The sequence below is a fragment of the Pristiophorus japonicus genome, chromosome 18 (genome assembly GCF_044704955.1).
Source record: "Pristiophorus japonicus isolate sPriJap1 chromosome 18, sPriJap1.hap1, whole genome shotgun sequence".
NCBI lineage: Eukaryota > Metazoa > Chordata > Chondrichthyes > Pristiophoridae > Pristiophorus > Pristiophorus japonicus.
Window position 1 is genome coordinate 71,088,617 of NC_091994.1, and position 15,378 is coordinate 71,103,994.

Genomic DNA, 15,378 nt, shown 5'->3' on the forward strand with positions numbered 1-15,378 from the left:
CCCGTTCTGCTTGAGAGCGCGACCTGGAGGCATAAGCCACAGGTTGTAGTTGACCCTCAGCATTGCCCTACTGCAACACACACCCAACCCCATAGGACGATGCATCACATGTCAGAACCAATTTTTTACAGGGGTCTTATAGGGTCAACAACTTGTTTGAACAAAGTAGGTTTCGCGCCCGATCAAAAGCCCGTTCCTGACAGTCCCCCCAAAACCAATCGCAACCCTTACGCAGGAGCACGTGTAGCGGCTCCAACAACATGCTCAAGTTCGGCAGAAAGTTCCCAAAATAGTTCAACAGTCCCAGAAATGAACGCAACTCCGATATGTTGCAGGGCCTGGGTGCTCGTCGAATCGCCTCTGTTTTGGATTCGGTGGGCCGAATCCCATCTGCAGCAACCCTCCTGCCCAAAAACTCAACCTCAGGAGCTAAGAACAAACAGTTAGACTTTTTGAGTCGCAGGCCTGCCTGATCCAGTCGGCGTAGCACCTCCTCCAGGTTGTGGAGGTGTTCCTCGGTGCCTCAACTTGTGATGAGGATGTCGTCCTGGAATACGATCGTTCCAGGAATGGAATTAAGCAGGCTTTCCATGTTTCGTTGAAAAATCGCGGCCGCTGATTGAATGCCAAACGGGCACCTGTTATAAACGAACAGTCCCTTGTGCGTGGTGATGGTGGTCAGTAGTTTAGATTCGTCGGCCAGTTCCTGGGTCATATAGGCTGAAATGAGGTCCAATTTGGTGAACAGCTTGCCAGCGTGGCGGAAAGGTCCTCTGCTCTCGGGAGCGGGTATTGTTCTTGTAGGGACACCCGATTGATGGTGGCCTTGTAGTCGCCACAGATCCTGATAGAGCCATCCACTTTTAGGACGGCAACGATGGGGCTTGCCCAGTCGCTGAATTCAACGGGCGAGATGATGCCCTCTCTCAACAGCCGGTCCAGTTCGCTCTCGATCTTTTCCTGCATCACATACGGCATCGCTCTGGCTTTGTGGTGCACTGGTCTGGCGTCCGGGGTGATGTGTATCACTACTTTAGTGCCTTTGAAAGTCCCAACGCCAGGTTGGAATAGTGAATCGAATTGTTGTAGGACTTGTGAGCACGAACTTCGCTCCACAGATGACATTGTGTGAACATCCCCCCATTTCCAGTTCATCTCGGCTAACCAGCTCCTCCCCAACAGTGCGGGACCATTGCCCGGGACAATCCAAAGCGGTAGACGATTCACTAACCCTTTGTGTGTGACAGCCAACATTGCACTGCCTAGCACCAGAATGATTTCTTTCGTGCAAGTCCGTAATTGTGTGTCAACACATGCTAATTTGGGTCTACTGGCTTTGAGTGGCCATAGCTTCTCGAATTGCTGAACGCCCATGAGTGACTGGCTGGCCCCAGTGTCCAGCTCCATGCGTACAGGGATACCGTTTAGTAAAACCCTCATCATCATTGGTGGCGTTTTGGTGTATGAACTGTGAATATTCACCACATGGACCTGCTGCACCTCGGCATCCATCGATTTGCCCCAAAGGTCATCCTGCCTCAAAGAACCCTCTTCTGGTCCATCCGCCTCATATATTAGTCTGGTTGCAGGCTTCCTGCACATTCGAGCTAAGTAGCCACTGAGATTGCAGTTCCTGCAGACAAACTGTTGAAATCTGCAAGATCTAGCTGAGTGTTTTCCCCCACACCTCCAGCATGAGTTAAAGTTTCCATTGTGGGAAAAAAGGGACTATGGCCAGGCATTCTGTGCTGACTGTCCCTTTGACTGCTCTTAAGTACCCTATTAGTGGGTGTTAATGGCCCCATCCCGGGCCGCATTGTCCACTGTGATGGCATGAATGTCTGTTCAGCCTGCCATTGTCTCTGTTGAAGTCCTGCTCTGGGGTCTATTGCTTCGCACTGCCCCTGCCTGCCTGCGAGGCTCTGAGTCACATTAATGATGTTGACTCCCTGATCCATCGCCGCGTTAGAGGCAGAATTGCGTGCGTATATTATTTTCGTCTCTTCCTCCCCCACCATGAAAGTTTGAGCCATCAACGCCGCCCCTTCCAAGGTCAGATCCTTGGTCTCAATTAATTTGCGGAAAATTCCCGCATGACCGATGCCCTCGATAAAGAAGTCCCTTAGCATCTCCCCCCTGCAGGCGTCTGTGAACTTACAGAGGCTGGCCAAACGCCGGAGGTCCGCTACGAAGTCCGGTATGCTCTGTCCTTCACGACGTCGGTGGGTGTAGAATTTGTGTCAGGCCATATGTATGCTACTCGCCGGTTTGAGGTGCTCCCTGCTCAATTTGCTAAGTTCTTCAAAGGTTTTGTCCGCCAGCTTTTCAGGTGCTAGTAAGTCCTTCATGAGCGCGTGTCTTTGGTCCGCAACTGGTCAAGAGATGAGCCCTTCGATTGTCGGCCGCTGCATCCCCCAGCCATTCTTTCGTAACGAACCTTTGCTGAAGCCTCTCGACAAAATTGTCCCAGTCTTCCCCAACATAGTAACGTTCCTCTGTGCTACCGGTGGCCATTCTCGTGGGTCATAAATTTCCGTTTCTCGTCGCCAATGTAAAGTCCCTACGCTAGTATGAAACCACAACAGGCACCTTCCGGGGACAAGGTCACTCTGTGACCTGAACTCTTTATTCACAGGACTCCAAAGACAGTGACCCTGCGTGGGACCTCCCTTTTTATACCTGAGTGATCAGGTAAGGAGTGTCTCCCACAAGTTCACCCCTTGTGGTCAAGGTGTGCATCTAGGTTGAATGTATACAGGTATACAGTGGTGTTATTGTGGTTACATGCATGTCACTTACCATTCCGAGGCCCCACCGTGCCCGCCCGCCCGCCGACATTCTACCTTCACCAACTTTGGAGACGTCCGAGACTCTCGCGGGGGGCAGACGGATTTCCGTCGTAAAGTTGTGGCCAGATGATGTCACTGGCGCCGCGACAGGATTTGAACTTCCACGTTCCACGGACCTGCAGGGGCCCGACCCCGGCTTCTCCACCATGGCGGGAGTACGCAGAGCGACCACGAGAGGCCAAGCTATGTTTTACATAGAATCCGTGTGTGCTAGGAAGAACAGGAGTGCGCCCCCCCACCCCCCACATCTCGGACCCGCCAAGGATACCTTGGGCCTCTACACACCCCCACCTCCTCCCCAACTACAATCATTCCGAATCCCCCCCACCCCCCATCTTCCTCACTTACCTGGCCCAGGGAGTGTGTTTCTGTGGGTGCCTGGTGGCTGCTTGACCTCCACCATCCCACCCGCCCCCCCTCCCCCGCTTTGCCCACAGACATTGACGTCATTCTCAGGTTATCCAAATCAGGCCCGAGAGTTAAAACCTTCTGGGCCTCACATGCCGGGGGGTCGGTAGGGAGTGGGGGGTGAAGAGGGATTGCTGTTCGCTTTGGCCCCACACCGCACAGCCCCCCCTACTACCCCCCTACTCACCATCAATTCTCAAACTCAAGTTAAAATTGACCCTAATGAGTCCTTCACTCACAGGCAATTCACATGAAGCATCCACGTGCTACCGCTGCATACAAACGGGGTGTCCCAGGTCCAGCTGGACCCGAGATTTACAAACTACCCACATTTGTACCTCAATATATGGAGTGTCCCTCCCTCTTTCAGACTCGAAAGGGATCGCCCTGTACCTTGTACGACCTCAATCCTTTCATGACTGGCCAGAGAGATCTGTCTCTATCCTGTGTGTCTGCATATGGATAAATAGCCTATCTGAGTTCAATCACCAACTGTGGATATTTCACACACATTTAAAACAGACCGTTTACATTGGCCAGAGATGTTTCCTGAGAGGATGTAACCATTTGCTAGCTGGATGTTGTGGTTTACCCAACTGTCTCAGCACAGCGCAGGGTTGACAAAGGTTGCAAATGTCGGGTGGGTGAGGCCAGGATGGGATTGAAGACAAGGACAAGGATTTTGGAGTCAGTGCACTGGGAAAGGTGGAGCCAGCGGAGGTCAGTGAAGCAAGGGACATGGGCAAGGGACGAAGAGAGATTTTGTGAAGGATGGGATGGGGGTGGTGGATTTTTTGGACAAGTTAAAGTGAAGTTGGAGCATCAGAAGCCAGTGACAATGGGACAGAGGAGCTGCAAGAATGCCCAGAATATTTGCAGAGGTTGAGTCTGATATAACAAAGTGTCGGCAACGATTTCAGCGGCAGTCAAGAAGGGGTCAGGAAGGAGGCAGGCAAATGCTACAGATGGGAAAGTAAGGGATCTTTACGATGGACAGCACGAGGGGTTTGAAGCTTAGCTCAGTGTCAAATAGGATACCGGAAACTGGCTCAGACGGGAAGGAAGATGGAACAAGGGTCATGGATCAGAGTTTTCAGCAGGAGCCAAATTAGATGGAAAGGGGCCGAAACTGCCTACTGCTGGAAACGGGACGCACCGACCTGGTTTCTGTTGATTTTACCGGCGCGGTGGATGTGGTGGCCTCTTGAGCAAAATTCCGCTCTTTGGCTTTTTTGGGGGGGCGGATCGGAAGTCGGTCATAATGGGGACGGATGTGGGGCTGTGAGCGGAAGTTCGCAGTCTAGAGGGGCGGAAGCTGGAGGCGGGCGGAGTGGCCGCCGCTGTCAGTCATCAGCGTAGCTCTGATGACATCATCACGGTGCCGCATCACCACGGCTCTCGCCTTCACTTAAAGGGGAGAGCCTGCGTGGTTGTTTCAGTTCGGTACACTGGGCCACCATAGAAACATAGAAAATAGGTGCAGGAGCAGGCCGTTCAGCCCTTCTAGCCTGCACCGCCATTCAATGAGTTCATGGCTGAACATGAAACTTCAGTACCCCCTTCCTGCTTTCTCGCCATAACCCTTGATCCCCCGAGTAGTAAGGACTTCATCTAACTCCCTTTTGAATGTTGAGTGAAGAGGTGCCACCCTTTTTTGGGCTCCCAGGGAGCGTTTCGGCCTGGCACCCAAGAGGCAGTTGGCCGACAAAAAAAACATGGCGGCAGCGGCAGTGCGTCCTCCCCTTTAATGGGAGCCACACCACCATTTTAGAAGGACTCACTGCAGCAGCAGAAAAAAGCAGCTTTTGGTGGAATTTTCGGGGGGAGGACATCGGCGGTGCGTGCTCTGATGGTGCACTTAGGACGGATCGGCAGCAGCGGATCGGTTAGCGGGGAGCGGGTCACCGCCGGGATACTGCAGGAGCGGAATTTCCAAAATGGCGGCGATTGCATGATTTCCGGCGGTAACAGGACTTAAGGGAAGGGACAATTTCAGCCCCAATGTGTTTTCACAATATTCAAATCGGGACATTACTGGCTCATCTTCACCTTGATCACAGATAGGCAGTCTAGTAAAACTGAGGCTACAACATAAGTGTTTTGGGAGATTATATTTCGTTAGTCGTCTCTTTTTCCATGAAAATTGCAAATCATTGGCTTGACCATAACGTCACATGCCTCAAGCCAGTGTGCCAATATCTGACTATGGGAGCCCAAAAAAGGGTGGCACCTCTTCACTCAACATTCAACACAATGTAAACATTTGGGCCATCAAACCCACTCCTGCTACACTCGGAGTGCTGCTTTATTTCTAGTCACACCATACTTCAGCGATACCATCGCTAGAAAGCCAAATAGAGACGCGCCTCAGCATTAAAAAGTATCCTAAACTCATGGCTCGAACGATGTCCCTCCTATTCATGGCACCAATGGCCTCGGCTCAAGTTGCTTTGTTTGGAATTGCTCAAATTCCAGTGCGGAGAAGTTTAATTGGTGCATTGGTCATGAAATCCCTCAGTTCCCTTGTTGAATGGACATCAGCAAAGGATAAAAGAACCCTAACCATTGTTTATCTTCCAAGGATTACCACCAATCCTTAACAAAGGAATACTTGAATTTGTGCTCTGTGAGAACTATCACCCGGAGTTTGAAGTTCAGTTCCACCTGCGCCTGTAACTCTTTTGTTGTCTTAAACGTGTAAAATTAAAGTGCCAACCTGTTTTGACTGACTCATATTTCAGAGAAGACACCTTCACAGACAACCATGTACCATCTGTATTTGAAGACATACTTGGGCACAAAGCCCATCAAGATTTTCATTTATTCCTTATCAGTGAGTGTCCCAGGTATGTGAGTGTTGCTAACCTGTCGCAGCCAGTCTGCCTGGGTGCAAAATACCAGCACTGCTTTGTAGCCAGGTTTCGGGGAGGCCTACAATATCAGGCCTGCATTATAAGAGCTGCTTTTATCAACAACAAAACAATCAATTTTCCGTCTTACACACTTACCTCTAACAGCAATCACACAGTTTTTGACAAAGAAAGAGAGCAAAACTTACATTTATATAGCGCCTCAGAACATCCCAAAGCGCTTTACAGCCATTGAAGTACTTTTGAAATGAAGTCAGTTATAATGTAGGGAATCAGCAAGCAATTTGCACAGAGCAAGTTCCCAGTGAGACAAATAAGCAGCAATTTAGGCGGCGGGATAAATGCTGACCAAGGTAGCTGGAGAGCTGCATGGTGGGAAGGTGCGTGGGCGAATCAGAAAGCTGCAAATACACAGCTGCAGTTACTGGGATGTTACATTTACAAATCGCAGGTAGCTCATCTTTTTCAAATCTGCTTCGCGAATGAACCAGTGGAACTAGCCCACATTAGAAACAGTTCCGCAATGGACTGTTATTTCCAGAAGCTTTTCTGATCCCAGCTCCTGGTGCTGTCGGAACTGCTATAGGCATCCGCCATGACTCAGTGGGTAGCACCCTCACCTCCAAGACAGAAGGTGGTAGGTTCAAGAGGTTGGGCACATAATCAAAGCCGACACTCCCATGCAGAACTGGGGGAGAGTCGCACTGCCGTTAATCGGGTGAGACGTCTGCTCTCTCAGCTGGATGTAAATGATCCCATGGCACTATTTTGAAGAAGAGCCGGGGAGTTCTCCCTGGTGATCTGGCACAACAGTGTTGTTTGGGGGTCAGCATCGAAGCATTGAGCACACTCGACCAGCTCTGCTGGGCAGGCCACATGTGTCAGGCGTGCCCGACACAAGACTCCCAAAGCAAGCACTCTACTCGGAACTCCTACACGGCAAGCGAGCGAGCCCCCAGGTGGGCAGAGGAAACGTTTCGAGGACACCCTCAAAGCCTCCTTGATAAAATGCAACATCCCCACCGACACCTGGGAGTCCCTGGCCAAAGACTGCCCAAAGTGGAGGAAGTGCATCCGGGAGGGCGCTGAGCACCTCGCGTCTCATCGCCGAGAGCGTGCAGAAACCAAGCGCAGGCAGCGGAAGGAGCGTATGACAAACCAGTCCCACCCACCCTTTCCTCCATTGACTGTCTGTCCCACCTGTGACAGAGACTGTAATTCCCATATTGGACTATAGTATAGTATAGTATAGTATTAGGCAGTCCCTCATATCGAGGATGGCCTGCTTCCACACCAAAAAGGGATGAGTTCACAGATGTTTCAATGAGGGACCTGACATTCTAGGTCCCGAACTACATGTTGAAGGGCGGAAGATGCCTGTACGTGGATTCTTTTAACGTGGGGTGGCCGTTGCACACCAGCCACCACACGGGCTTGACAGAGCTAGGTCTTGATCCAGTGGCAAGGGTTAACCAAGACGACTGGAGACCAAGCTCTGCTGCACGGACCTAGTGCGCACACATGCTCCTACTATCCATAGATCGCAGTGTGGGCTGGCCTGTGCTGCCCCTGGGCCCTCGCCTCTCCTGGGCCCGAAACCCTTGCCTATCCTGGGCCCCAATCTCTCACCGCTCCAAATGGTGCAGTCAGAAACAGGACATCAATTAGTCTCCTCTTATCTTGGAGACATCAAATATCAACACTGTTATTTGAAATATCAAAATACTAAACTCCAGGCTAGTTGAAGGGTTATTTACATCAGCAGAAGCAGAAACAGAACAGAATGAACACGATTCAGTAGGATGTGAATAACAGGACTGTATAGTCACCGGAGAACTCACTTTTAGAGTGGAAGCAAGTCTTCCTCGACTTCGAGGGACTGCCTATGATGATGATGTTTGTGGGATCTTGCTGTGTGCAAATTGATTGCCGTGTTTCCCTACATTTAAACATTTGACCACATTTCATGAGCACTCCTTTGGCTGCAAAGGGCTTTGAAAGGTCGTGAAAGCCTTGCTTTCTTTTAGAAACATAGAGAAACATAGAAAATAGGTGCAGGAGTAGGCCATTCGGCCCTTCTAGCCTGCACCGCCATTCAATGAGTTCATGGCTGAACATGCAACTTCAGTACCCCATTCCTGCTTTCTCACCATACCCCTTGATTCCCCTAGTAGTAAGGACTTCATCTAACTCCTTTTTGAATATATTTAGTGAATTGGCCTCAACAACTTTCTGTGGTAGAGAATTCCACAGGTTCACCACTCTCTGGGTGAAGAAATTCCTCCTCATCTCGGTCCTAAATGGCTTCCCCCTTATCCTTAGACTGTGTCCCCTGGTTCTGGATTTCCCCAACATTGGGAACATTCTTCCTGCATCTAACCTGTCTAAACCAGTCAGAATTTTAAACGTTTCTATGAGGTCCCCTCTCATTCTTCTGAACTCCAGTGAATACAAGCCCAGTTGATCCAGTCTTTCTTGATAGGTCAGTCCCGCCATCCCGGGAATCAGTCTGGTGAACCTTCGCTGCACTCCCTCAATAGCAAGAATGTCCTTCCTCAGGTTAGGAGACCAAAACTGTACACAATACTCCAGGTGTGGCCTCACCAAGGCCCTGTACAATTGTAGCAACACCTCCCTGCCCTTGTACTCAAATCCCCTCGCTATGAAGGCCAACATGCCATTTGCTTTCTTAACCGCCTGCTGTACCTGCATGCCAACCTTCAATGACTGATGAACCATGACACCCAGGTCTCTTTGCACCTCCCCTTTTCCTAATCTGTCACCATTCAGATAATAGTCTGTCTCTCTGTTTTTACCACAAAAGTGGATAACCTCACATCCCACTCACCTAACCTATCCAAGTCGCTCTGCAGCCTCATAGAATCCTCCTTGCAGCTCACACTGCCACCCAACTTAGTGTCATCCGCAAATTTGGAGATACAACATTTAATCCCCTCGTCTAAATCATTAATGTACAGTGTAAACAGCTGGGGCCCCAGCACAGAACCTTGCGGTACCCCACTAGTCACTGCCTGCCATTCTGAAAAGTCCCCATTTACTCCTACTCTTTGCTTCCTGTCTGACAACCAGTTCTCAATCCATGTCAGCACACTACCCCCAATCCCATGTGCTTTAACTTTGCACATTAATCTCTTGTGTGGGACCTTGTCGAAAGCCTTCTGAAAGTCCAAATATACCACATCAACTGGTTCTCCCTTGTCCACTCTACTGGAAACATCCTCAAAAAATTCCAGAAGATTTGTCAAGCATGATTTCCCTTTCACAAATCCATGCTGACTTGGACCTATCATATTACCTCTTTCCAAATGCACTGCGATAACATCCTTAATAATTGATTCCATCATTTTACCCACTACCGATGTCAGGCTGACCGGTCTATAATTCCCTGTTTTCTCTCTCCCTCCTTTTTTAAAAAGTGGGGTTACATTGGCTACCCTCCACTCCATAGGAACTGATCCAGAGTCAATGGAATGTTGGAAAATGACTGTCAATGCATCCACTATTTCCAAGGCCACCTCCTTAAGTACTCTGGGATGCAGTCCATCAGGCCCTGGGGATTTATCGGCCTTCAATCCCATCAATTTCCCCAACACAATTTCCCGACTAATAAGGATTTCCCTCAGTTCCTCCTCCTTACTAGACCCTCCGACCCCTGCCCTGTTTATAATGTGGATAGTTTCTACAGTAGCCAGTTCTACTTCATACCAGCAGTTATCATCTGCATTCGTGTAACAGCTGCTGATCCCGACTACCTCCCTCCCGTCGGTGTCTAGGGAATGAGTGGAGGACGCAGTGGGAGTGATCCTGTTTCACTGTCTGTGTGGAGCAGGCCAGTGCACTCGAAGTGCCTGTCCCTCCAGCAACTTAACCCACAGCCACCCCCAACGCTGACTGCAAGCCAGTGGTGTTTATATTAGCGTTCGAGGTGGCACTGGCACCGAGGTCTTTGGCAGTGCCCACCATGACGGCATCTACCCTCCGAGCTCGCGGCTAACGGCACTACTTCCACCGAAGGCAAACTCCAGACATTAAATGGCGTCACATTTTTGATTCACATCCATTTTCAACGCAGTTATTATGGATTTTCTGCACACTTTCTGAACACACCGAGCCACCTTGACATCACAAATTGAACATCTGGAATGTAATTGAGAAGCTCGTTTCGAGACCGTGGCACCTGGCAGTTATGGCTGGTGCCCGGTCACTTGGCAATTTGCCCTTGGCATAACCAGCCAGCCCACTCCATTCCCACATCTCGAGCTGTCGCCACGGAGGGATGACCCCAAACACCAACAGATGTTAGCTGGATGCCATCAGTGACGGAATTTTTGGGCGGATCTACCTCCCACCCTGACCGCGCCATTTTGATTTCATATTTTAGTGTGAGATCAATTTATAGGAGCAACCCCAACCCCAAATGTTGTGGTGGTGTCACCCCTTTGGGGAGGCACTTGGTTGCATCCATGCAGAGCTACACTGTCTGGCTCTGTGTTTGGACTGGACTATTGCGAAATGGGTCACTGGCAGCTGCAATGTATGCACCTGCGAGTATGCTCACAGGTTTGTGGAGATGTGGAAAACCTCCCTCGGCAGCCAGCCCCTCACAACTTGAGCCTCCTCGGGGAAATCCCCCCCCCCCATGCCTTTCAGTTCTGCGCGGAGGGGTTTCCTGTACGGGCTGCTCCTACACACTCTCCACCTTGCCATCCTCGTCTGCCATCCGGACACGCCATGGCACACCATCTTGCCGTCCAGAGGAGGCGGGGGTCCCCAATGGAGTGCTCTCTACGCGGGAGTCCTCCGTTTATTTATTGGGAACTTGGCCTGGAGGGTGTTGCACGGAGCAGTCCCATGCAATCAGTTCTTAAGTCGGTTCACGGGCTCCCAGGCCGCCTGCAATTTCTGCCGCCTGGAAGAGTCCGTGTTCCATGTTTTTATCGAATGTGCGAGGTTGCAACCCCTGTTCCATTAGTTGAAGGGGCTGCTCCTCAAATTCTGGTTGCATTTTAATCCCACGCTCCTGATCTTTGGGCACCCTGTGCGGAGGGGAGCGGACAGGTCGGAAGGCCTCCTCATAGGACTGCTCATGGCCATGGCCAAGGTGGCCATTAACTGGTCCAGGCAGCGGGCGGTCGAGGGGGTCATTCAGCCTGACTGTCTGCCTCTCTTCTGCAGTTATATCTGAGCCAGGGTGTCCTTGGAGATGGAGCACATTGTGTCCACCGGTACGCTTGTGGCCTTCCGTGAGAGGTGGGCGCCAGAGGGACTGGAGTGCATCATCACCCCCGGCAACAGAATTTTAATTTAATTTGGCAAAGCTCCTAGTTGATTTGGAAATTTGTGGATTCTGGTGCCCTTACAAAAAGGGGGTACTTGATTTAATGTTCTATCTAAAATAGTCATAGAGTTGTTGAGTTGGGAGTGGTTTAGCCAGTCACGTGATGTTCACAAGACTCAATAAAACCCCAGCCAGTTAGGTTTGGGGGATCCACGATGAGGCAGTTGGTTGTGAGCCTGGTGGATGAACTGGTAATGTGTAGTGTGATTGTTAAAGCTTTGCTAATAAACCAACTAGTTCTTAATAGCAATGTGTTGCTGTGAATTCTTCAGCAAAGATCCCATGAAGCAAATACATTACAGCAGCCAAGCGCTTTCCTTAAGTTGTGTATTGGACTGGTTTATCTCCAATATGCCCCAGTGCACAGAACCTACTGGCTGTATCTAGCTGGGGCAATCTACAGGCCCCAATTTTAACTCCAGGAGTGCAGGAAATGAGACGAGTGTAAAACTCACCTGCTGTTTCAGAAATGACTATTTTAGCTCCCCGGCCTCATTTAAATCCCACCAGGAAGCGGTGGGAAATCTTCTGGGCCGAAAGTCACCTGCCCACACATGCTTGCAATTGGTTTCCAGGGGTATCTTGCAGGGGTGGGGTGGGGGGTTCCAGGGAAGGGGGGGGGTGCCTCAGCTTTCTCCATGGGGCCTAGAGGAGCACTGCTATTCCTCCTGGCCTACACAAAAGTACAAAAAAACATCTTGCCCTTTCTCGGCCTCTTCTTGTCATTGGCAAGATTGGCCCTCACTGGGCAGGTAAGCTTACCAGCTCAGGCCAGAGTAAAAATTGCAGGCGAATCCTGATAACATCAACCCGACATATCCTATAATACAATCTGTTTTTAAGTCCTCGGTAATAAAATAGATGTTTGGTTACATTTTCCTTCAGAGGAATGAAGTGCACACTCAGGTGGTCATGGAAAGGGTCAGGGTGATGTTGGACTGTTTCCATGGTGATGATTAAAGGCACAGTTATGCCTCAATATCACTTTGCCTGCTGTACAATTATTATTGCAGTGCCCAAGCTATCAACCGACCATTTCCTTTAAGGACCTGGCAAGTTTACCCAATCTTTAATTGCGTGCCACTGCACAGCTCTTAATCAAAGCCAGGCCGCTGACGGCCGCTAGGTGATTCCAACAGCAAGGTCAGCAGCGTGGTCCAGCCTGAACACTTCCATTTACAAAACCGTCTCAGCCCAATCGAGGCCAGCGCCACCTGCATTTTATTTTGAACTGTTGGGTGCCAGCGGCTTCAAACTTGTTCGAGCAGACGGTCTGAACAGGTTTTGGTAAACCAGATCAAAGTTTAACTCCAGCTCAGCCAAGTAGCGAGTCATGAAAACATATCATTTTGGCATGACTGTTTCACTGAGACATGATACAGAGGGATTAGCTAAAGCCACTTAACTTCTATTTACACAATAATAATAAGTGTTCAGTGAAAAAAGGCAAGACTTGCATTTATACAGCGCCGTTCCACGACCTCAGAACGTACAGCCAATTTGAACTTAGGTTCCTACATTATAATTTTGGAAGGGTCGTCACTGTTGTGATGTAGAAAACGGGATACCAATCTCTGCACAGCAAGCTCCCACAAACAGCAATGTGATAATTACCGGATCATTTATTTTAGCGACGTTGCTTGAGGGATAAATATTGGCCAGAACAAAAGGGCGAACTCCCCTGCTCTTCTTTTGAAATAGTGCCACGGGCTCTTTACGTCCATCTGAGAGAGCAGACATGACCTCGGTTTAACGTCTCTTTCGAAAGGTGGCACCTCCGACAGTGCAGCTCTCCCTCAGCACTGCACCAGAGTGTCAGCCTTGGATGTTGTGCTCGGCGCAGACTTGAAGGGCCAAATGTCCTCCTCCTGTGCTGCACGATTGTAAGTCTCTGGAGTAGGCCTCGAACGCATGACCTTCTGACTCAGAGGCGAGAGCTTTGGCTGCACAGGTTTGACACGTTCTGCTTGATCTCAGTTCCATCTTCTCACCAAATCCCTCGGACTTTCCAGAAACATACCGAACTGATTCGTGAAGTTGTCGACATCAGTCCCCTTTACTGGTTACTTATTCTGCAACTCAATCACCCTGTGTATAATAGGTTCACCTAACCTCCCTTATTACTCACTGCCTAGTTTTCAAACTTGTGTTGCTTGGAATTTGAACTCGAGCGCAACAAGCAATTTGCCTGGGGATCCGTTTTTGGCTGACTCAAAACAATGTGATGCCAAATAAATGCCATTTTCACAAAACACTTTGACTGCTGTTTGCTCTGCTCCTTTTGTCAGTCCTCACTCGATGTTACACCCAGTGAAAAACAGAGCAGACACCTTCTTTCTTCTCCGTCGACTGCACAAGGCCCGGTGTAATTTTGAAATTACCAACAGAAACAGTTGATCAGATTGCAAAGTACTGAAAGTGACAGGAGAGCTGGTACCTGATACATCTGTCTATTGTCACACAGCCTTGTTAGGCAAAGGACTGAGACGGCTAATTCCCTGTTCGTTCTTAAGCCAGAAAGTGTAATAGGGGTTTGAAAGAAAGAAAGACTTGCATTTATATAGCGCCTTTCACAACCACCAGACGTCCCAAAGCACTTTACAGCCAATGAAGTACTTATTGAGGTGTGGTCGCTGCTGTAATGAGAGTAGCACTGTGAGAATGCTGTCCTTTCACTTCTGGGACCTGGATTCAAATTCAGCCTGTACCAATGGGTTAAATCTATTGCTTCTGATGAGCTGACATTCCAAAACAAAAGTAGTTTACACCATCTCAATCTGGTCCTTGTTAATGAGAGCAATTTACCATTAAGCAAGTTGAAAATTCACAGAGCTATTTAAATGACAAGACATGTGTTGTACACCAAATATTAACATTTAGTTCGACAATACAAAGGGGTTATGGGGAGCAGGCAGGGAAGTGGAGCTGAGTCCATGATCGGATCAGCCATGATCTTATTGAATGGCGGAGCAGGCTCGAGGGGCCGTATGGCCTACTCCTGCTCCTATTTCTTATGTTCTTATGTAACTGGTCTGTGCTGCCATTTTGTTCTTATGTAACTGGTCTGTGCTGTCGTTTATGCTCCACACGAGTCTTCTCCCACATTACTCCAATCCCTTGAATACCAAGTAATTACTAGTAAGTACCTCCTTTAACAACTTTTTCCATTTCATTCACCGTACAGCATGGTTTTCAATTTTTACTTTTAATAAGAAGGATGTTGCCCTAGATTGACCTAAGGAAAAATGTTCCAGTAAATTATGATTTTTAAAAACCATACTCGAAACAATATCATTACATCTGAACGTCTCCAGAAGCAAGCCTGACATATGGAACCTGTGTAAGAATCTAATTATATATTAATTATTATCAAGAAAGGCTGATCAGACCCAAGCTCTTTACTATAGAAAAAAAAAAGAGAAGGTTGAAGGGTGGAAGGGGTTTGGTGGGGTAGACCCAGAGAAAATGTTTCCACTTGTGGAAAGTCCAAAATTAGAGGTCATAAAAATATAGGATAGTCACTTATAATTCCAATAAGGAATTCAGGAGAAAATTCTTTACCCAATGAGTGGTGAGAATGTGAAACGTGCTACGACAAAGAGAAGTTGAGGCAAATAGCATAGATTGATTAGAGGGGTAGCTGGATAAACATGTGAGAAAGGAATAGAAGGCTATACAGAAAGGTTAGATGAACTATCGTGGGAGGAGACTCATGTGGAGCATAAACGGCAGCTCAGACCAGTTGGGCCAAATTTCTGTGCTGTACTCTCGAATTAATTAGAAAAACGGAACCGTTAGGAGAACAGCCACTAAATAGAAACTTAAAGAGCAAGGCAGGGAAGGGTGTTACTCGGTTTACTGACAACAGCAGCAACTTGCATTTATATAACAC

General features: G+C 48.9%; 1 protein-coding gene across 2 annotated transcripts in view; it reads right to left on the minus strand.

Annotated features, from left to right (window-relative positions):
• The window catches only part of alpl (alkaline phosphatase, biomineralization associated), a 119,641-nt gene that overhangs the window by 76,123 nt on the left and 28,140 nt on the right, over positions 1 to 15,378 (minus strand). The window lies entirely within an intron of this gene.